A 22,654-nucleotide genomic window follows, 5' to 3' on the forward strand; every position below is an offset into this window, starting at 1 on the left:
CTTCCCCTCACAGACACATATTCCCCCTGCTATTGTTTAAAAACACAATTCCTACTATTTTCTCAACCATTACCTTATGCAAACTCAGTAAGATGAAATCATTTGAATACACTGACTTCTCCCCACAGCCCAACTCTTAGCTAAGAGTTCGGTGCTATCAAATTAACACAATTCTTGGGTTTTCTCTTCAAGGATTTCTCCCCAATTTCAAGAATCCATATGAATCGTACCTTTATTAGACATTCCTGTCTACCATTCAGGCACACAGCAAAGACCGCTGCTCATGGGTGCTTCCTCTCCTCTCCACCTTTCCCTATATTGAGATCTGTTGTAATGAATTTGTAATTTGGTTAGAATTCTCTTTTTAAATATGCTCCTAAGATGGTCTATTACATCAGATATTTCTCAATGACTCTCAGCTTCACACCCCTCTTCTATCCTCTGCTTTTGTGACGTGAGAGCTGGGAGTCTTGAAACCACACTTCTGCTCCACAGTTGGGTCCCCCTTGGGCTCTGTCAATAAAGGGTGCCGGAGGGAGACTGCAAGGCTGGTGATAGTAAAAAAGGCACTCACCTGTTTGGTGTCTATACTCTTCAGCATCACTCAGGCCTCACTATTTAATCCAGTTTGCCCAAACTTGTAAAATCAACCTCACTGCACCCCACTCTGGAGACACCAGCCCTACCTACCAGGATGCTCCTCAAAATTTGAGTCCCAGACACACTGGCCTCTCCTCCAAGCTCAGAGATAGACAGCAGGGACACCAGCCAGGAGGCACCGCCTCCTCTGAGTCTGAACAGCAGTCCACAAAACCCCTCCTGCAGGTTCAATGTTTTATCAACTGCCACTGCTTCCCACCAGAGCTACCTCTGGGGTACCTGCTAGTTGCACTATCCGATACAGTCAGTAAGAGCCACAGAAATGTTGCTATTGCAAACTGAGATGTGCTGTCAGTATAAAGGACACACTTGGTTTTTTAATACTTAATATGAAAACAAGAAGGTGGTATATATTGTTAATAAATTCAATGTTAAAATGATGATATTTTGCGGGCACCTGGGTGGCTCAGTCGTTAAGCATCTGCCTTCGGCTCAGGTCATGATCCCAGAGTCCTGGGATCGAGCCCCGCATAGGGCTCCCTACTCCACGGGAAGCCTGCTTCTCCCTCTCCCGCTCCCCCTGCTTGTGTTCCCTCTCTCGCTGTGTCTCTCTCTGTCAAACAAATAAATAAAATCTTTAAAAAAATGATGATATTTTGGATATATTGGGGGAAATAATATATCTTAGAATTATTTTCACCTACTTCTTTGTACTTTTTTTGACCTGATTACTAGACCAATTTTAATTAACAGAAATATAACATGAGCCATCTATGTAAACAGCACGGCCTTAGGGCTCTTCTGTGTTGTGGGTTTTTTTCCTGCCTTTTCAGCTCTTAAATACTTCATTAACAATTCTTATGTTAAATTCTCTCTGTAAAAGCAACTGATGAGTTTTGTCTCCTCAATGGATTCTGGCTGCTAGCCAGAATAATATTTCCAGAATAATAAATTCTCAAAATCCTCGCATGCCCACAGGTCCTTTTTTCACCTGACAGGTAAATGAGAGCTCAATACAGAATTCAGGAGTTTCAGCCTTTTTTTTCTCAGGAATGCCAAGAGTCATTCCACCTTCTAGCTTACAGGCTGGCGGAAGAAAAACCTAAACCAGACTGATCCCATTTCCTTTATAAATTAGTGGTTCCTTCTGTCAGGAAGCTTACAGGATTTTCTCTTTATCCCTAGAGTTGAAAAATTTTAGCGTCTATGAGTCGGTGTGCATCTGCTCTCATCAACCCTCCCAAACAGGGAGGCCCTTCAATGTGCAGACTCGAGCCTGTCCAGCTCAGAGAAATGTTTCATACCATTTAATTCCATTGCTCTTCTATCTCTTCCATTTATCTCCATCTACAGTTTAGTCCCTTTCATCAATTAAACATGCATGGAGTTATCTTCCCCATCCTTCAAATACCTATAAAATCAAGATGCACCTTAAAATCAACGTTATCTTACAATCAAGTGGCAATAGTTGTCAATGCCACAAACAGCAAAAGCACCATTGAAATATTCCGACAGTTCTTGCTGGAAGGACCTTCTCTGAGTGCTCCTCTCATCTGTCTTTCTGTTTGGCTGCAGTGTCCAGCAAGTGCCTTCTTTTCATCTGCCCACTCACCAGGGCATAGGCCCAGCTGCTGGGCTGTGTTCAGCAGACGTACCTGTTCCAAGGTGGGAGACTAGGCAGTCTCCGCCCTGGGGCCCAGTGGTAGATCACCAGCTGAGAAGTTTTCAGCACCCTGTCAAGGGAACCAGGAAAAAGTCTCTCTGTTTCCATCTCTCTCCCAGTCCAGTTGACAGGGACATAGAAACCAAAAAGTTCTCTGAGAAGCATTCTCAGACTGATGGGGGCCAATTCTGGTGATCCTTGCGTTCTGCCAAACCTAGCCCACTGGCTCACACCCATCCATCACATGCTCTTCTAAAGAGCGGCAGCTGGGAATGAGACTGAAATTGAAATAGGACAGTGAAGATGCTTTAGATGCTTTCAAGGCTCCAACTCCCTAAAATCCTCTCCACTTTTAACATTTCTCTTGTATTTTTATTCTTTTTTAACACTAAAGGGTTTGTTAAAGCATTTTAGGGCAGAGTTAACTGATTAAAAGTGCTGGATGAAACAATCCAGGACACTGTAAATTAATTCTTATGGAAATAATCTCCCTATATCGCCTTTTCACTATAAGCTGCATTTTCCTAAAAAGAAACCTTGGGGTATAACACAGCTTCCCTGTACTATAAACACTATGAAGTCTTCATACATATAATGTGTATATATATACATATATATATATGTAATATATGCATGGTGAAAACTATTAACACCTACACAATCAAATAAGGGCAATTTCACATAAGGACAGAACAGCATGGCCCAGTTTTGCAGCTAATACTGATCAAGCATAATTGAAGGACAAGTCTTAGGGAATCAAGGAATAGATAGAATGCCTATATCGCAGAGCACTGCTTTAATTAAATATTGCACAGTACTAAGTTCAAGATTAAATTCCATGGCAAGCACCTATGCTATAATCCTGGTGAAATGCGCAACCAATTGCCGCAAAGGTCAGCCTGAGAGAAGAGTGACATCCTCTTTGGAAAGCTGAAGAGTCTAATGAAGTTGTATATGAAACAGAAAGACAACTCCCCCACCCTCCACCAAAGGAGCATATGCTGCAAGACCAGTTCTGTTCTCAAAAAAACTAATGGAAATCCACCACAACAAAAGGATAAACAGCCTCTTAAGAATCAAATTTTACATCATTGAGCACAGCCACAACTGTTATTATTAGCTGGTTAAACACAGGCCTTAGAAAAGAATATTCATCAGTCTCACATGTGAATAAAGATGGCCCTATATTTTTCACCTCAACTGCTCTGTAACCTCAAAAGAAATATCAAGAGCTGAAGGCGCCGTGTCCCTTAGACCAAGCTCATCTTTCTGTTACAAGTCACCTGGGCCTGCACAGCGAGTACAACAGACGTCAGCACCCACACTGCTGGCTCCACACTGTGTTCTCCCTAGATAACAGCAACCAATTTGCATGCCTCTCTGACACTATTCATCAGTTACAAACTCATTCTTGGGCAGATGTTTTATTTCTAGCATTCCCTATGAAATCATGCTAAAGAAAAAACAAATTCTAATAAAAACGCATTGATCTGAAAGCCACACTAAACAGTATACTGGATTTCATCTAATTTTCACCTTTAAACAGAACATGAGAGAGCAGAAAGGTGTATCACCAAGAGCCAAAAATGTGAAATTCTGTATGACTTTACCTACTCTCATTCTAGGGTTCATGTTCATTCCCTTGCTTGATATTTTCCATCTCTGACCCTCAAAAGTAAAATCACAGACATACTTTAAGAAGTAAGAATTATTAACCATTCAGAATTCACATCAAAGATAACAATGGAAGAAACAAATGGAGCCGCCTGAAATGAAAATGCATTAAAAATTACTTTTTTTTTTTTTTCTTTTTGCAAATTCAATCTGTGGACCCTAGTGTAGGAACAAGGAATCAACCTCCAGGAGACAGAACAGGACATCCAGGCCTTGCTGGTAAGGAGTCTACCAGAACACAATTCCAATTCAGTCTAACAAAAGGCATTCAGACCCATGTGGTCCTTTCACTCTCTAGTCCATTTCATTTGTTATTTTGAATACTGAAGATTTTCACATACAATTTATGCCATTTAAATGAAAAAATATGCATAATATTCAACTAATAATATTATAATAGCTACCATTTAGGGAGCACCTCCTTGTGCCAGGTATTTTAACAGGTGTTTTACATACATTATTTCATTTAATTCTCACAAAAATCCCACAGAGTAGTAGTTATTCACCTTTCAGATCTAAAGAAACCGAAGCAGAGAGAAATTAAATGCATTGCTCAAAATCACATAAGAAAGGACGTGGTAAGATTTCTATTCTAGATTTCTGACTCTAAAAACCATGTGCTCGTCACTATACCACATGATCTTGGTTGTGGGAACCAAAATGCTTAAAGCCCCCCAAAGTAAAATGTCCAGTGTTCCAATTCAATTACATTAACATACACATCTAGTCTTTCTTCCCTCCCCTGACAAAGCCCTCCATCTTCTGTCATTTGGCCATAATGCAACTGCAAAAGCAAACACAGGCAGTTATATTACATGGCAACAAGTGGCTAACAGATGATTCAGAATTGCTTCCACTTTCTCCCCCCACTCACAGACACCCGAGATTGAGAAATCCTGCTATAGCACTATTCCAAAGGTAGAATCTGTATATAAAGTGATATTAAGTGAGGAAGCATAAACTAAAGATTACAGCCACGCTGATTAGGACTACAAAATACTGTGTATATGTTGATTATGACTACAAAATACTATGTATAACAGAACACAGAAATTCAGAGGCCTCTGTTAGGTCTTTCTCTCTTCAGAGCTACCAAGACTGCAAAGGTAATACATTAACATTTCAGTTAACATAAATAGCTACGCGGTCCCTCAAATTTAGTAGTTATAGTGGTGGTGATCCTCCCAAACCCCTTCACTGATCTGCAACATAAGGGAGAAAAGGAACTGCATCGTTGCAGTGAGAACGAGTGTGCTCATCAGGCTTTTGAGCCTAACCATTTACTCCCGGGCAGCCTATCCAGAAGAAAAACACTGTGGGTGGTAATCAAAGCAAGGGGAAGGAATTGCAAGACTAACTACAGTTAAAAACATCCTGGGCATACTGCCTACGTGTTATACACAAATGTTTAATAACGTAAAAATTTCAAAATGATTAGGTAAACCACATCTACTTATACAAATAAAACTGTATTTCCACGATGTTAACAACCATTTCTAAATTTCGGCTTATATTATTGGCCTGAGGAACTAAGGCTTTTTAATTATGCAATATTAGTCACTGACATAGTGCTCCAATCCCACGCAGCACGAACCATGTTAGCTAAACTAACAAAATGAATAATTTAACTCTCAGCCAGCAGGAATTCACTATGTCACCTTCATTATTTACTTCACAATACCCATTTCTATCCTTTTTGAAATAACAGCTGTAGGTGTTCAAGATGAGCCCATGGGCTACTTACAAGGTTTCTGATCCACATATCACAGGAAAATTAATTCATCCCCCCGTTTAAAAATATTTAAGTAATCAAGAATGTTTTAAAATCAACCTACACTCTCTTACTGAGCTCCCTCATTAAATTCTAACCCATTAAATGTCAATAACCCTAACGTACAATATAATCAATGTAATCGTACTTCAGATAAAGCTTATAAAATGAGGTGTTGCCACTGCACAAAAAAACAATGTATCTCATCAATTGTGTATTTTCACACCTTTTACTACTTGGCTTTTCCTTATTGCACCAGAAAAAGGATTTCTTTTCTTTTCTTTTCTTTTCTTTTAAGAAGGAACCACTTTAAACACAAAAATGCCTCTATCATTTTCCTTCATGGGAAGAATTTTATGGCTTCTCACTGTAACTAACAGGGTTGTGAAAAGCAGCAAGAAACCAGATGCGTTCACAGCAATCCAGAACAAATTTGGTCACAGAAACCAAGGCTTGAACTTGATCACTCTCTTACACTCTGCCGAATATCAAAAGTGTCCCAGTTACTCCACAGTTCACAGGAGGCCTATCTAGCTTCGATTCTGCAGTGACGATAGCCTTCTTGGAGATTTGAAAAACGGTCCCTGAATTAGATGCTCCAGTTTTATAGAGCAGCTAGAATTGTACTAACTCATATTCAAGTCCTAGTTAGAATAATTTTAAAGATAAATAAATACTGTCAAGGAAGAAAAATTTCAGGGAGAACTATAAATTTCATTAAGATATATAGCAGATGTTACGTGGAAGATGAATATTCATTCCATCTGGCTCCCACTGCCATCCATTTTATCTTTACAGTGATTTCCAAATATCCCAACTCAAAATGCTTACATTGTACAAAAATTCAACTGCAACACGTTTGTGGTGCAAACAGTTTGTCACTTTTTTGCTTAGTTCAACATGACTAAGTTTGTTAATATATTTTGACAGACTTGTATAACATCCTAAAATGTTTTGAACAACGCAGTTTAGGCCGCAATGCAATATTAATGAGTGAATAATGTTCTTGAATATAAGGTTTAATATTTAATGATTCAGAGTGCTGCCTGGATTTGATGCAGGAGAAAAATGTGGTTTGGAATCACTGCATTTATCAGGGGACCTGAGAAAAAGACTACAGACTCCAGGCAAACCTTTAACCTAAACTTTGAGCTGGGGTCTCAGGTGTGAAATTGATGCTTCACCAACTGAATTTCTAGCGCTTATCAGTATTCACAACATCACACCGTTTATTAAGTGTCATTCATCAGAATTTTTAAATTACTAGGAGCTCACATCTGTGGCAAGAGGTGGAAAAAGGAGGGTTATCGTAAAGGTAACATTGGGGAGTCCACATTCAAATACATTTAAGAATCAAATCTGCCAATTGCATCAACATGTCAATTTGATTATTCCTCTTTTTAAAAATGTGTGAAACTATAAAGTATTAACTTTAGATCAAATAACCTATCTCCTTATCTTCTATAAAGGTTAAGTGCCTAATCTAAGGTTCACACAGTGAAGTTGGTTCAATGTGTCAATCGAATGCACACATTATTGGACTTATTTGCAAACAATCCTATGTCTTAAAACTAATATATGAAGAGCAACAAGAACAAGATTTATCTAAATCAGTGAAGTAATACCCAAAACCACGGAACTGTGAAGAAAGGACTGTAAAGTACTAACTGGAATGTTAATATTATTGTGCTTTTAAAATAAAACACTATTCAAAGGATGAAAATAAGGCCCAGTTTCCAATATTCATCTGCATTCACAGTTCCTAACAGCCATGTCAATAATCACTAAAACATCAGAATTAGAACATCTGACTTTAAAACTCTACTCTGCCATACTGAATTTATCAATATAACCTCTCTGAGCTGGTGGTTTTTCTCATAAGAAGTTGGAAATAGTAACACCTTATGTCAAATGATTGTTGTAGAATCAAATTAAATAACACTGTTAAGCACTAGGTCATACTCAAAGCATTACACCAATGTGAGTAAACACAGAAAAATCTATGTAACATTTACTGAGCAACTACAATGAACCAGAAAGGGTCTGTACAAAACCCCTCACTTGGATTATCACTGTGGTTGTTAGAATAAAAAGAGCAGACAATGGCAATTTCTATGCTGCTTCATTTAACTTCTAGAAAAAAAGGGAGAAAATAAACAAAAAATAACAGGAGAATGGAGGGAAAAAGAGACAAGAAGCACAAAATGGCAGATAATTCTAAATATATTAGTCATCATAGTATGTATAATTTGGACTGAACTTGCTAGTTAAGTCACAGATTGATAGACTGGATTATAAAAATCCACCTACATACTGTTTATAGGAGATACAGCAAAATCATTAAAATACAGAAAGACTGAAAATAAAAAGATGGAAAAAATGTAATTAGTGAACACTTGCCAAAAGAAAGCTGGTGCAGCTATACTAATATTGACAAAATAGACTTTAAGTTAAAGAGTGTCATTAGGGATAAAGATGACTACATGATGACAACAAAAGATTCAATTAAATAGGAATAGATATAATGTTCAACCCGTATGCATTTAGTAACATAGCCTCAAACTACATAAAGCAAAAACTGTCAGAAATACAGACAAAACTGACAAATCCACTATCACAGATTTAACACAGCTCTTAAAAAAAACTAGTGGATGAAACAGTATAAAAGAGAAAAACATAGTAAGATTATAGATTTGAACACAATTTTTATCTAATGTACATGTATAGAACCCTACACCCAACAGTTAGGAGAATGCATATTCTTTTCAACCATACAATGAAAAGTTACATATATTGACCATAAAAAAGCAGCAGAATAAACACAAATAAATATATGGGTGAAATATTTTCTAACATCTGTATTTCCATTAATGTCATTTTTTGATAGTTCACAAAGTACCTTTTCAATTTGGAAAAAAGAAAAATTATCAAGTGATAATGCTCTACTAGTCAACTTGATATAACATGTTTTAATCATTAAAGTATTTATTGAACATTTATTATGTGCTTCAAATAGTGTACCAAAAAAAAAAAAACAAAAAGAGAACGGTATACAAAACATTATGTTAAAAAAAATCAGTGACTCTACTATCAACTACAGTATCATTCCTTCATTTATATCATAACATTTATATAATGCTATTAATTCTATTCCATTTTTACCAGATCAGCAATTATATCAACAATTATTTCAAAATGAGATAAACAGAAACAAAACTGCCTTAAAATGTCTACTGCAGAAAACCTGTAGTTTGCCAATGACAGGTAATAGTCTTCATTCACTATAAAATCTTAATTACCACCATAATCAGTGAGAGTCAATTTTTTTTCTGTTAAACCATTTAAAAGAACTGATGCTACAAATTCAATGAAAATTAATTAATTCCTCCTAAGCACTGGTCCTGATGCTCCTGCAGGTAATGATGGTGTCTCTTTAAGGGAACATAGATTCAGTAATTAGACTTCCCTCAAGTGTGAATAACTGAGACAAAAAGGCCAATAGATATTCACTTGGCACTTTTTACCCACCTTAATCCAAAAATCTATATTAATATACAGTAGCTTTTATGAATATTCTCTTTTAAAAAGTACTTAAGAGGGCTGAACAAGAGGCGCCATCATGGGAGTCAACATCCGCCACAACAAGAACTGAAAGGTTGGGCGCAAGGAGCCCAAGAGCCAGGACATCTACCTGAGACTGTTGGTCAAGCTGTACAGGTTTCTGGCCAGACGAACCAACTCTACCTTTAACCAAGTCGTGTTGAAGAGGTTGTTCATGAGTCGCACCAACCGGCCACCTCTGTCCCTTTCCCGGATGATCCGGAAGATGAAGCTACCTGGCCGGGAAAACAAAACAGCTGTGGTTGTAGGGACCATAACCGACAACGTGCGTGTCCAGGAGGTGCCCAAACTGAAGGTGTGCGCGCTGCGTGTGAGCAGCCGTGCCCGGAGCCGCATCCTCAAGGCTGGAGGCAAGATCCTCACCTTTGACCAGTTGGCCCTAGACTCCCCCAAGGGCTGTGGCACCGTCTTGCTCTCTGGTCCACGCAAGGGCCGAGAGGTGCACAGGCATTTCGGCAAAGCGCCGGGAACCCCACCCAGCCACACCAAACCCTACGTGAGATCCAAGGGCCGGAAGTTCGAGCACACCAGAGGCCGCAAGGGCCAGCCGCGGCTACAAAAACTAACCCCAGATCCTCCCTTGTTATTAAAGATTTTGAATGCTAAAACAAAACAAAACAAAAAAACAAAACAAAAAAAAGTACTTAAGAGCAGCACAGTATGCTTAGAAAAATGGCAGGAAGAACACACAAGAAATTGTTAATGATGGTTACCACTGGGGAAAGAGAAGGGGTACTGACTGGGCTTTTTTTTCAATTTTGTGATGTTGCCATTTTTATGCAAATGAATTATTTAAATAACCTTAGAGCACTGACTGAAAGAAATAGAATTAAAGTTACAAATGTAATTTAAATTTTTCTTCTTTTTTTTTTCAGCATTCAAAATCTTTAATAACAAGGCAGGATCTGGGGTTAGTTTTTGTAGCCTCGGCTGGCCCTGTGGCCTCTGGCACGCTCGAACTTCCGGCCCTTGGATCTCACGTAGGGATTGGTGTGGCTGTGCGGGGTTCCCGGAGCCCTTGCAGAAATGCCTGTACACCTCTCGGCCCTTGCGGGGGCCAGAGAACAAGACGGTGCCACAGCCCTTGGGGGAGTCTAGGGCCAACTGGTCGAAGGTGAGGATCTCGCCTCCAGCTCTGAGGATGCGGCTCCGGGCACGGCTGCTCACACGCAGCGCGCACACCTTCAGTTTGGGCACCTCCTGGACACGCACGTCGTCGGTTATTGTTCCTACAACCACAGCTGTTTTGTTTTCCCGGCCAGGCAGCTTCATCTTCCGAATCATCTGGGAAAGGGACAGAGGTGGCCGGTTGGTGCGACTCATGAACAACCTCTTCAACACGACTTGGTTAAAGGTAGAGTTGGTTCGTCTGGCCAGAAACCTGTACAGCTTGACCAACAGTCTCAGGTAGATGTCCTGGCTCTTGGGCTCCTTGCGCCGAACCTTTCGGTCCTTGTTGCGGCGGATGTCGACTCCCATGACGGCGCCTCCTGCTAAGCCAGGTCTGGAAAGCTGTAATTTAAATTTTTCTAAAAGCCACACTAAAAAGGTAAAAAGAGCCAAGTCAAATTAATTTGAACGATGTATTTTATTTAGCTGAATACATTCAAAATAATTATTTCCACAAATAATCAATACAATTAAAGAGATATTTTTATAAATTAAAGAGCTGGTTTATATTCTTTTTTTCACACCGAGTCTTTGAAATCTGTATTTTATACTTAAAGCAGATCTCAATTCAGACTAACCACCCTTCAAGTACTTAATAATTACTTGTGGCCGTAAGACAACACTGGGCTACATTAAGTCTCTCAAAGGTGTATCTATGTATAAGTTAGGTATTTTTCTTCCTAGTATTTCAAAGCAATAAGGAGGTGTCTATTAAAACCTCTCTCTCATCAGTTCTCAGCTCATGGCATACTACTGTTTCACTACTCTCTCTAAATAAAATCTTAAAAAAAAAAAAGTGAAGGCACTAATGCATAAGAATCAACCGTTTAGCATCATTATCAATTTTAACACTTAAATTAACTAAAAGGATTATTTTTTCAAGCTAAAAGTTGATTATTTTTCAACCACTTGTTAATCCGATAAGAAAAAAAAAATGCCCTATCTCATTTCTCCCACTTAGCACTTTTGGAACTAAGCATGGCATAACCCTTGAAGAAACATAATCAATGGCTCATGCACAAGAGAATAAGTTCATCTAGCTTCACTGAGCTTGTTTTTCTTGCACTTTCACCAACAGAGAGATTTTCTACACTGCTTAGAAATGATGAAGGCAAGAGGAAATGAGAAAGGGCACATGCAGAAGAGAGCAGGTAGGTTTTTCCCTCTATACAACTAGGGACTAATTCTCTGAAATGCACGGATGGATGGGTGGATGGACAAGACAGACAATCACATACATGGAACATGTACTATGATTCCGTGTGTGTCACTGTGCTATTCTAAGAACTTTACATGGAATGTCCCACTTAGGGACATGTCCTCAAAGTAGCCCTGAAAATATCCTAATGTGGGTGTTACTACTGTCCTCCATCTTACATAGGAGGAAACTGACCCCTAAAGAAGTTAAGCAATTTGCTATGTGGTCTCTGAACTAGTAACCCATAAAGTTGGAATTCAAACCCAAGCAGTCTGACCTCTGAGGCCACACTCTTAACCATCACACTCTTCAAAGAGACAAAACTTCTCTGTAAAAAATAAGCATTTTGTATGGAAAGTTTAATGTCCCAATGTCCTGGGACCAAGTCCCGAATCGGGTTCTCCACTCAAAGGTGAGTGTGCTTCTCTCCCTCTCCCTCTGTGATCTCTCTCACTTTCATTCTCTGTCAAATAAATAAATAAGATCTTTAAAAAAAAAAAAAACAAGCTTATCAGATAGGTAGTCTTACTAACCTCATTGCACAACTAAGGGAACTGAGAAGGTAAGTCAGCTACTCAAGATCACAGATCACTAAAAGGCAAAGCTAAAAGTCAAATCAGATCTCCGTCTGGTAACCTTCAGCCCATCCCTGCCCCTCCCATATTGTAGGTGAATTTATAATTACTATAATGAAAGAAATCCATGTAATTAGGCTTTCCTACAACTAAAATAATTTTATTTGTGGTACTTAACAGTTCAAAAAGAGCAGAGATAACCTGCATGGAGGTAAGTACTACCAAAAAAGACCACTCATTACAAAACTATTAGAGGCTATATCACTGCTTCGATTTCTAATTCACTTTTAGCTTGCTTTAATACAATTAACTCAGAATGGGAGTACTATTTAAATAGGGACACATTTTCAAATTTTTCCTTTTCAAATATCTATAGAACCCTTATTAAAACTACTCTTCCATTTAATGTCACACAACAATAACGCCTCCTGAAATCTTCATATACAATATACTCATATGGGCCGTAAATGTTACAATGATATTAACTTACCATTCATTTAAGTAGAAATTAAACAAGAATAAAAATGAAAATAACTGACATTATTATACAGTTTCATTACAGATTCCAGGGTAAAATAAAATGGCTTAGTCATTGAAAAATAAAACTTGTATTTGAATGTCTAGGAGATGCTAAATATATATATTTATATATTTACATTATGTATTTTATGTATATAAATATATGTACATTAATATATCTTATAAATGAGCATATATATAGCATTTTATATATATATATATATATATATATATATATGCATGGAAATGGGGTGGAAAGATGTAAGTAACCAATGAAGTTGATTAGGATATTTGAAAAAATAAATACCAAAAGTATTAAAGATCTATGTATTAAAATTAATCAAGATGAACCTCAGAAAACTGTTTGTCAGGTAATATAAATGTTTCAAAGACAACGTGCAGCATGATTTGTTTCCAGAAGACTGCTAGAACTTGAAACTCCCACTATTGCCAATTCTTAAAAATTTCCTTAAGACCCATGTTCATAGGGCTAAAGAAGTACAGAATTGGCAAACATGCTCTTAAAAATACCTGGAGACCTGTATGCTTTAAAAATGGGCTTCAAATGGTAAATTAACCTCTCTGGGTTCAGGTCAGTTCTATGGGAAGACAAGATAAATCACTACTTTTTTAAAGCAAAGTTTAAAATAACAAATAAAACAACTGAGCTTTTATTTTAAACTGTGTAAAGCACATAAAACTGGCTAAATATCTCACATGACTCAAAAATGTGATAATCAAAGAAATGATAGTTCCATCACTGTCCATCATATGTGACAGTGAAAAAGTACTATGTGACTGTAAAGACCGATTTTACTTCCTTCCTTACTGTGACAATGCACTACCATTTATAGTTAGTTGTCAAGTTCAAATTTAGAGAGTCTTCTGTTTTATACTTGCGGAGGCTCAGAGCTTCAACTCAAGATCTTGCCCATATTAATTTGCCACCTTTGAGTGGCTACCCTTTGGCTCATTTGTTTTACTACTACCAACATACCTGCTTAGATTAAAAACAAATACGGACATATGACATCATCTTTACAAATCAATAAATCTTGACCCTAACCCTTAAGGTTTTCAAGCCATAATCATTGGAAAGTCCTGATAAAAATAACTTCCATTAGAAAATCAACACTTAAGGGGTGCCTGGGTGGCTCGGTTGGTTAAGCGACTGCCTTCAGCTCAGGTCATGATCCCAGGGTCCTAGGATAGAGCCCATCAGGGGAGTCTGCTTCTCCCTCTCCCTTTGCCCCTCCCCCTGCTCGTGCTCTCTCTCTCAAATAAGTAAAATCTTAAAAAAGAAAAGAAAATCAACACTTAAAATTTTAAACCTGAAAGATATCTTAAAGATTTAATGAGAATTTCCTGCTGAGGGAAAACTATGAAACTATACTCATCAACTTTTACATGTATATATCAGTCTATCCCTCTGTTATGGACTGAGTTTTGTCTCCTCCAAAATTCATATTTTGGAGCCTGAACTTCTAGAATCTTAGGAAATGACAGTATTTGGAGACAGGTCCTTTAAAGAGGTAATTGAGATTAAATGCAGTCATAAATGTGGGGCCCCAATCCAAAATGACTGGTGTCCTTATTTTTTTTTTCAAAAAGATTTTATTTATTTGACAGAGAGACATAGCAAGAGAGGGAACACAAGCAGGGCGAGTGGGAAAGGGAGAAGCAAGCTTCCCTCTGAGCAGGGAACCCAATGAGGGGCTCGATCCCAGGACCCTGGGATCATGACCTGAGCCGAAGGCAGAGGCTTAACGACTGAGCCACCCAGGTGCCCCGACTAGTGTCCTTATAAGAAGAGAAAGACACACCAAGGATGCTCTTGAACTGGGGGAAAACAAAAAGCTAGATGGAAGACACAGAGAGAATTCAGCCATCAGCAAGCCAAGAAGACAGGACTCAGGAGATACCAGATCTGACAACACTTTAATTTGGACTTCCAGCCTCCAGAACTATGAAAAAATAAATTTCTACTGTTTCAGCTACCGAGTCTGTGGTATTTTCCTACGGCAGCCGTTATCAAACTAATACACCATCTCCTGAGGAAGAACACCAGAGCAGCTTCAGAGTCCTAGAAAATAAGACTGATTGCATTGCAAAAGCAGGCCCTGAAAGCAAAAGGAAAGTTTCAGAAAAGCTAGCTTCTAAGTAAAGCTAGCTTATAAGATAAAACTCAAATGGAGCCAAGATTTAAAACAATATCCAGCATAGAGGTCAGGTTAACTTACCTCTTGGTAGAACATGAATTATGATATATGCCCCAAAGGGAAGGAGAGCAGCAATTTAAACACCGGGATAATTAAGTAGCAAATGAAAATAAAATGAACAAAAAAGCAGTGTGAAGTGGGAACAGTCTCTAGACCCGGGGTAGGAAAGGGAAAAGAGAAAAGAAATTTCTTTAAAATAGCACAATACTTTGCAATGAAGAAAATTTTCAAATACAGATACTTTTTATTTTGGCTCAGTGGTCTATGGAGTCTAATCACCACGATACAGCAGGCTGAAGAAAGTATGTTTGGATCCTGCTGGTTAAATGTCTGCATCACATCTCCACTGTCATATTTGCAATAAGAAGGGAGTTTATTCAAGAGATGTAGTAGAAGTAGCTGTGGTAATGATTGCCATTACTTTTATTATTAAAAATAGCATTATTATAAAACTTTATAGGGCCAATGCAATTGCGACATATTGTTTGATCTTCACAACACTAGGAGACAAGTAGGATTATACTCTTTTATAACTGTTTCCATGTTTTTAGATATAAGTTAATTCTGTGATTCACCCATATTTAAACAGTTAATACGTGGACATGGAGAGACCAGAACCCATCTTCTGATTCCCAATTCTTGTGTAAAAACACAAGCGCGCATGCACACACCCTGAAATCTCTTCCATCTCTACGCCACTTCCGTGTTTATTCACCTGCATACGTGATGTAAGGGTGAAGTGTGTGCATATCCCCAGGCTCACCCTTATTCCGGGGTGAAGCTGAATGTCTAGCTTGTCTTCCGCATCTGCGGAAGTCCAGAATCAAGAGAAGTTCCAGCAGAAATGTTTACATACACGTTTTAGAATAAGATAAACACTTAAGAAAATAACTGTGGAGGCCGCCTGGGTGGCTCAGTTGGTTGAGCGACTCCCATCGGCTCAGGTCATGATCCCACAGTCCCAGGATCGAGTCCCGCATCGGGCTCCCTGCTCGGCAGGGACTCTGCTTCTCCCTCTGACCCTCCCCCCTCTCATGCTCTCTCCCTCACTCCTAATAAACAAATAAAATCTTTAAAAAAAAAAAAAAAACAAGAGCTGTGCTAATTACAAATTTAAAATTAGGTAATTATAGAAAATCAAGACACAAAAAAATAAACAAAAGTGTAAGCAATGCAATTTCTTTAAGCCTCGACTTCAGTCATCCACTTCACTTACCACACGTTTGTCATTTCTTCAATTTTATTTGATTTTCCTTTCATTTTTTGTAGCAAGCAAAAAGCAAACACTATGTTATCCTTTAAAAGATGAAAGTATGCCCAAATTCAACATTCAACAAATATTTATTTAGTACAAACTGTGCACAGGGCATGGTTCACAAAGCTGGACACATCTCAAAGCTGGTTTATTTCTTCTATTGACACCTGATCTTAGGACACAATCATACATTCATAGGTACAACATGGTGTTGATCAGTTAGCCAAAATCACATTTAGGCCAGATCCACTGTGGCAATTTGAGAAAAACCAAGTCACTTCAGGGCTACTAGAGCCCGGTGGCCACATAATGTCTCTCACTACTGTGAGTCTACCGTCTCTCATCGGCTGTACACAGGTCTCAGTGACAGGTTTTTATATCTAGAGGCAGCTAACCAAGAGATTAAAACTGAGTAATAGGGCGCCTAGGTGGCTCAGTCGGTTAAGTGTCTGCCTTTGGCCCAGGTCATGATCCCAGGGTCCTGGGATCGAGCCCTGCATCAGGCTCCCTGTTCAGCGGGGAGCCTGCTTCTTCCTCTCCCTCTGCCCTTCTCGTCTCCCCGGCTCGTGCTTGCTCTCTCTCTCGCAAATAAATAAATAAAATCTTTAAAAAAAAGAAACTGAGTAACAGTTTAAACTGAGTTTTTTAGTCTATACTGACTTAACAATAACCCCAAATTATCTGGCAAGTATTTAGTAGGTGCTTAAACTCTCACAGCAGCCCTTCAGTAACAGCAAGACCAACAAAAAGACCACTCCATCCCACTAGGAACCACCCATGTAAAATTAATGAAAATACCAGCCAAATAAACAGATATGATAAGGTATGATCATATGTGCATAATGTAACACTGGTTTTACTACTATATTCCCAAAATTTGCAACAGTGAGACAAAGCACAGACTCACTGGTAGTGAGTTAAACAGCACAATTTCTTGAAGGTATGTTGGCAATAATATTTGGTATAACTTTTTTCTTAAAGATTTTATTTATTTATTTGAGACAGAGATAGTGAGAGAGAGAGCACAAGTGGGGAGGAGAGGGAGAAACAGGCTCACCACTGAACAGGGAGCCCCGCGCAGGGTCGATCCCAGGACTCTGGGATCATGACCTGAGCCGAAAGCAGACATTTAACCGACTGAGTCACCCAGGCGCCCCTATTTTGTATAATTTTTGACCGAGTAATTCCACTTGTAAAAACGTAACCCAAGAAAGTACTACTGGATAATACTGTAATAGGAAAAGAAATAACACTGGATATGTGTAAATTTAATAACAAGGATATTCAAAGCAGTGTCCACAGTAGTGAAACATTTTGAACTATTTGGAAAGCTAAGTGTCTAATGGTGAACTACCATGAAATTATCTAATGACAAAACATCCACGATACATCTTAAGAACAAATATAAAACAACAGTGACAATATGACATCACTTCTGTTCTTTTCCCCCGCTTAGCAGTGTCTGTGTTCCAAAATATTTACAATGGTTTTATATGAGCAGTGGGATTACAGCAATTTTCATTTTTTCTTCATTTTGTTGAGCCACTTTTCTCTAATTTTGGATACAGTGCACATTACTTTGGGAATTAGAATAAAACACTTCGTATCACTACTGCGTGCCTTTGACTTTGCTTTTTCTCCATAGATCTTCTCAGGTGTTAGGAAGACCGTATGCATGAGGGGATGAACGAACACAGGAAAGCGGACCAGGCTAAAGTAAGAATTGCTTCTGGGACAAGGAAGATAAACAAGCAGAGACAGACTCTAGAGGGGTTTGGTGACAGGCCGGCGCTCAGGAGCCAGTTCCCCTTATCGAGGGCCCGAGGGGCCACCAGAAGTGGGCAGAGAAGGTGGCCCCGTCATGGCTGCGGCAGCTGCCTCCAGATGCCCTCAGCGCTTAAAGACTCGCAGGTGGGGCAAACTCGCCACGCTCTGGACCTCCTCGGGGACCCTGAGCTATACCCCTGCTGAGCTGCCTCCCCACCATGCTCCAATACAGGTCTCCCTTCTAATTCTCTTAGCTTCTTGATTAATTTATTTGCCCTTTCAAAGTGTCCTCTAATTCATTACAGCCTTCCTGGAATTGCTGTCTGGCTTCTCAACAAGTGATATCAGATGTCCCATAAACAACAGGACTATTATATTAAAACCGTGAATTAGATCCGAGCAACCTATTTCTCCCCAAGCCCATTAACTTGACGTTCTACAGGTTGAATCTCATTTAATTTGCCATTTACAGGCTAACCTTTCCAGGTGTATCTTTCAAGTCCTTCCTGCTGTTCTGGATACCTCTTAATATCTATATGTTGGGGAAAAATCATCGGAATGAGGTAAGAAAATTAATCCTGTTTTTCTCCTAATGGGAAAAACTGGAGGAGATAAGCACGCAGTGCAATCAGTTCAGGACTGGACAACACCCTGAAGAGGGCTGCCTTCCTGACCGAACAATGAACGGCTGCTCACAGGGAAAAGCGATGAATATTTCTGTCTCTGAAGCAACAAGATTGAGTGATCAAAGAGGTCAGGTAAGGCAATTTCCTATTCTCTGGCATTCTGCCATTAGTTATACAGTCAAGGATAGTGGTCTTTATGCAGAGAATTGTTCCCAAATGGTCCCAGAATTGGCAGACTATACTACCAGTGTTTTTTGGGGTTGGGGGGTAGGTGGAATTCAAAATGAGACTTTTCTGTCTTCTGCACACATGCAGAAAAGAAAGAAATTCTTAAAGGGGGGGGTGGCGGGATGACACTTCTATGACACAGCAAGGCCAGGCGTATTTTCAACAAAAGCAAATTAAAAAATCACTTTGCCACTTTTATAACCGTTTCGCAGTCTTATACTGTGTAAGAATGATATATATTAAATACATAAAGATAACACTAGTCGGCCATGAAAAATGCCTGAGACAAATTTAAATGACCACCATAATAAAGAATTTGATCTTTTCTTTTTTGTATTCTCCCTAGGCTTATGTCAGTAAACTAGAATAAACATGTTATTAAAAGAGAATCAATAGAAGGCTTTAAAATATACAGTACCACAAAAGGTCAAGCCCTGGTATCGATTTTAATATAACATTTTTTGTACAGCTTCCCAAAGGGTTCTTTTCTAATATTGTTCTTCATTTTTCTCTCACTTTGCTCCCTGACTGGTGAATTTGTTGTTCTTGTCTGCAAAAAGCTGTCTAAAGCTGACTGTGCTGAGTGTGTGTCATTCCTATGACAAGCTGCTGGAAATGAAAAAACAAAAAAACAAAAAAGTCAACCAAGAAAAAGAAAATTGAAGGAGTGTGAGGATGGATACAAGAGAGCATGAGGCACAAGACAACACTCAAATAGCAAAGCGTACAGGAACGCTGAGACTCAGAACAATTTGCCATCGTGGGCCACCGTGGGCTTTTGTCTCCCCAGGTGCCTCATGTGGACACTGATTCCTAGGAGCCAGCAAGGCTGGGGAAAGCAGAGAAGAGATGATCTCTCAGGATTCAACCAAAAAACTCTCACCAAACCAGGTAAAGGGACACAGATTTTCAAAATACAAATCCATGGGACCCCAGGCTCCTTTTGAAGGAAAATGGGACCACCTTCGACAGGACTCACGGGGACTAATGAGAGGTGCATGGCAGGAGCCGCAGACTTCCTGACTTCCATCCCAACATTCAAGGCTCACAGACTTAGATCAAACCCATTCTGGGTCAGTCATATAAGTATGAATGTGTGACACAGGATATATTTCACACGTAGTTCACATTTTGAGTAGGTTTCTCATTGCCAGTCAAAACAGTCCAGAGCCCACACCATATTCTCATGATGCCAGTCTCTCACTTTGAGACAATGCTGGCAAAGCAACTATCTCAGGACAGGATAGAGAGGTAGATCATTTTTTGCCTAAGTCACCTGAAACCAAAGAACTGCTGCCTCTGGAGTTAAAAATGTAGTCCCCATTCCAAAACCAGAGAGCCGATTAAGCCTCCCAGAGGGGAAGACAGGAACCACAGCTGTTTCCTAAGATCCAAAAACTAACGGCTGAAGAGGAAGATCTGGGAAAGAGGCACAGAAGGGCAGAGCAGGATTCGAATCCTTACGCTGCCTTCTGTCAGCTCCTAGGGCAAGGAACCCAGCCTCTCGGAGCCGCGTTCCAGCTCTCGAACAAATCCGTGGAGGGCAGAGCCACCATCCCCATCTGCTCCCAGGATAGCATTTGGTGTGGGGGGCCGCCCAGCCTCAGATCCCAGGGAAATGTGGGGGGCCTCATCCCACAGGTTGTCACACAGGCTACGGCAGGCCTGGCCAGAAGGCTCCCGGGGAGCGCAGGACTCATGTCCATAAACGCACCAGCACAGCACCTGCTGAACGGGAGGCAATCATGAAGTGGGAGTTGCTCTTGTCATTTGATAATTCTCCTGACGCTTTTCCCTTATGGACAAATTCTATCTTGTTCTAATCTACTTAACCATACCCATAAAATGTTACTTTAATTTGGTAATGCATTCTTGTTGACACTTACTACAAGACAATGAGTTCTGGCCACACAGACCTTTATATTCCAGTGGAAGCGACAGTCAATCAATAGCCAAAGTGCTATGAAGAAACAAAGTAGAGAAAAGGATAACCACAGTGAGACGACAAGAAAGATGATTTTGATAAAATAATCAAGAAAGCCTCTCTGTGGGGCTGAAAAGAACACCGAATAGTAAGAGGGGCCAGCCACGCAAAAGCAGCATGGAGCTGTAGGCACAAGGAGGTTTGCAGCTGACATCGTTGTAACATTCAGTGAGAGGGTGGGAAGAGATGATGCATGAGCATGTGAATACATGCAGGGAAGCAGAGGACTGGAATGTCATGGAAAGGTCTGGGCTTTATGCTAAATCTAGTGAAAAGCCATTACAGAATTTTCAGCAAATAAACTCCCATGATTCAAAATACATTTTTAGGGGCACCTGGTTGGCTCAGTTGATAAGAACACCTGATTCTTGATCTCAGGGTCATGAGTTCGAGCCCCACGCTGGGTGTAAAGATTACTTTTAAAAAATAAATAAATGTTTAAAGCACACTAATCCTGCTTTGTGAAGAGTAGAACCTGGAGACAAGGGTGGCTCCCTGGAGTAGACTTTGTAATAACACACCTGAGAAATGATAATGGCTGAGACCAGGGTTTCTGTGCATCATAGGGTATTTAGCAGCATCCCTGGCCACCACCCACTCACTTGATGCCAGGAGCAGCCTCTAAGTTGTGACAACTGTAAAGGTCAAGTGGTGGGGGGGATATCCCCCAATTGAGAACCACTAGCTTGGACTAAGTAGGGATAGAAATGGTGAGAGATAAATGGATTTGCAATACATTTTAAAAGCAGAGGCAGGGATGTACTGGCTTTGGCAGCACATATACTAAAAAGCAGAAACAAGGCTAATTAATTATAAGGGGGAAAGGAAAGACATAAGGCAAAAAGAATGGAGCACGAATATCAGTAATCAAAATTCTGATATTACCCTCAATTTTTGTTAGGCTAACACCTAAGTTTTCAGTAGTTTCAGGAAAGTGCTTTCTATGTCAAACCTACTTGGGGCTGTACAAATAACAAGTTACAGAAACTCACTTGGACAATAGTTTGGGCTCTTTTTCTTTAAGTCTATAAAAACTGAATTGTATAGTTGACAGGTAGATAGGTAGATTCATAAAGAAATACACAATTCCCAACATTTTACAGCAAAATTTACGGAAATATTAATTTTCATCCACTGACAGTATTTTGACAGTTTCATTTCAAAATATAGTCATGTGAATTGAAAAAAACAAAAACACCAAAGAAAAATCCCTTCACTTGTGAATTCTTTTCAAAACTAAATTCCTTATTTACTGAGCTCCATAATCAAGGCAAAACCGAGTGTACTGAAATCTGAAAAATGTAAAACTTCAGTAAACCAGATCAAAATAGCCTCAGAGAGAACATTCAGACTAATAGAAAATAGGTAACATCACTGTTGGACCAGAAAATAAGTTAGCCTCTGAGACGCAGTCAAGTAGAGTGGTGATGAGTATGACTTCAGATTCCAGATTGCTCGTGTTCAAATCGCAACCTATTTTCTGGGCATGAGACTAGCAAGTGCACCTCTCTATGTTTCGGACACTGCACCTGCAATGTGCGTGTACCAGCAGAACAGAACCTCCTCCACTCCGCTGCTGGGAGGATTAAATGATCAATATGTACCAAGTGCTTGCACCAGTGCTTGGGACAAAGGAAGCATCATAAACTGTTCGCTATTACCATTGCGTATTATTACTTATTATCTATTATTACTGTTAGTATTACTTTTCCTAGATGAGGTCTTCTGAAATGGTGTCTATGATCAGATCTAAAGTCTATCTGTAAGATCTATATACACTGTAC

General features: G+C 39.5%; 1 protein-coding gene and 2 pseudogenes across 5 annotated transcripts in view; 1 reads left to right on the forward strand and 2 right to left on the reverse strand.

Moving 5' to 3' along the window:
- The window catches only part of CHCHD3 (coiled-coil-helix-coiled-coil-helix domain containing 3), a 266,148-nt gene that overhangs the window by 176,236 nt on the left and 67,258 nt on the right, over positions 1-22,654 (reverse strand). The gene's annotated exons all lie outside the window — the stretch shown is intronic.
- Positions 9,328-9,895, forward strand: LOC113911702 (annotated as a pseudogene).
- Positions 10,241-10,823, reverse strand: LOC113911701 (annotated as a pseudogene). The gene has a single exon (XR_003516571.2). The product of XR_003516571.2 is annotated as a ribosomal protein L18-like (transcript).

The sequence above is a fragment of the Zalophus californianus genome, chromosome 12 (assembly GCF_009762305.2).
Source record: "Zalophus californianus isolate mZalCal1 chromosome 12, mZalCal1.pri.v2, whole genome shotgun sequence".
Taxonomy (NCBI): domain Eukaryota; kingdom Metazoa; phylum Chordata; class Mammalia; order Carnivora; family Otariidae; genus Zalophus; species Zalophus californianus.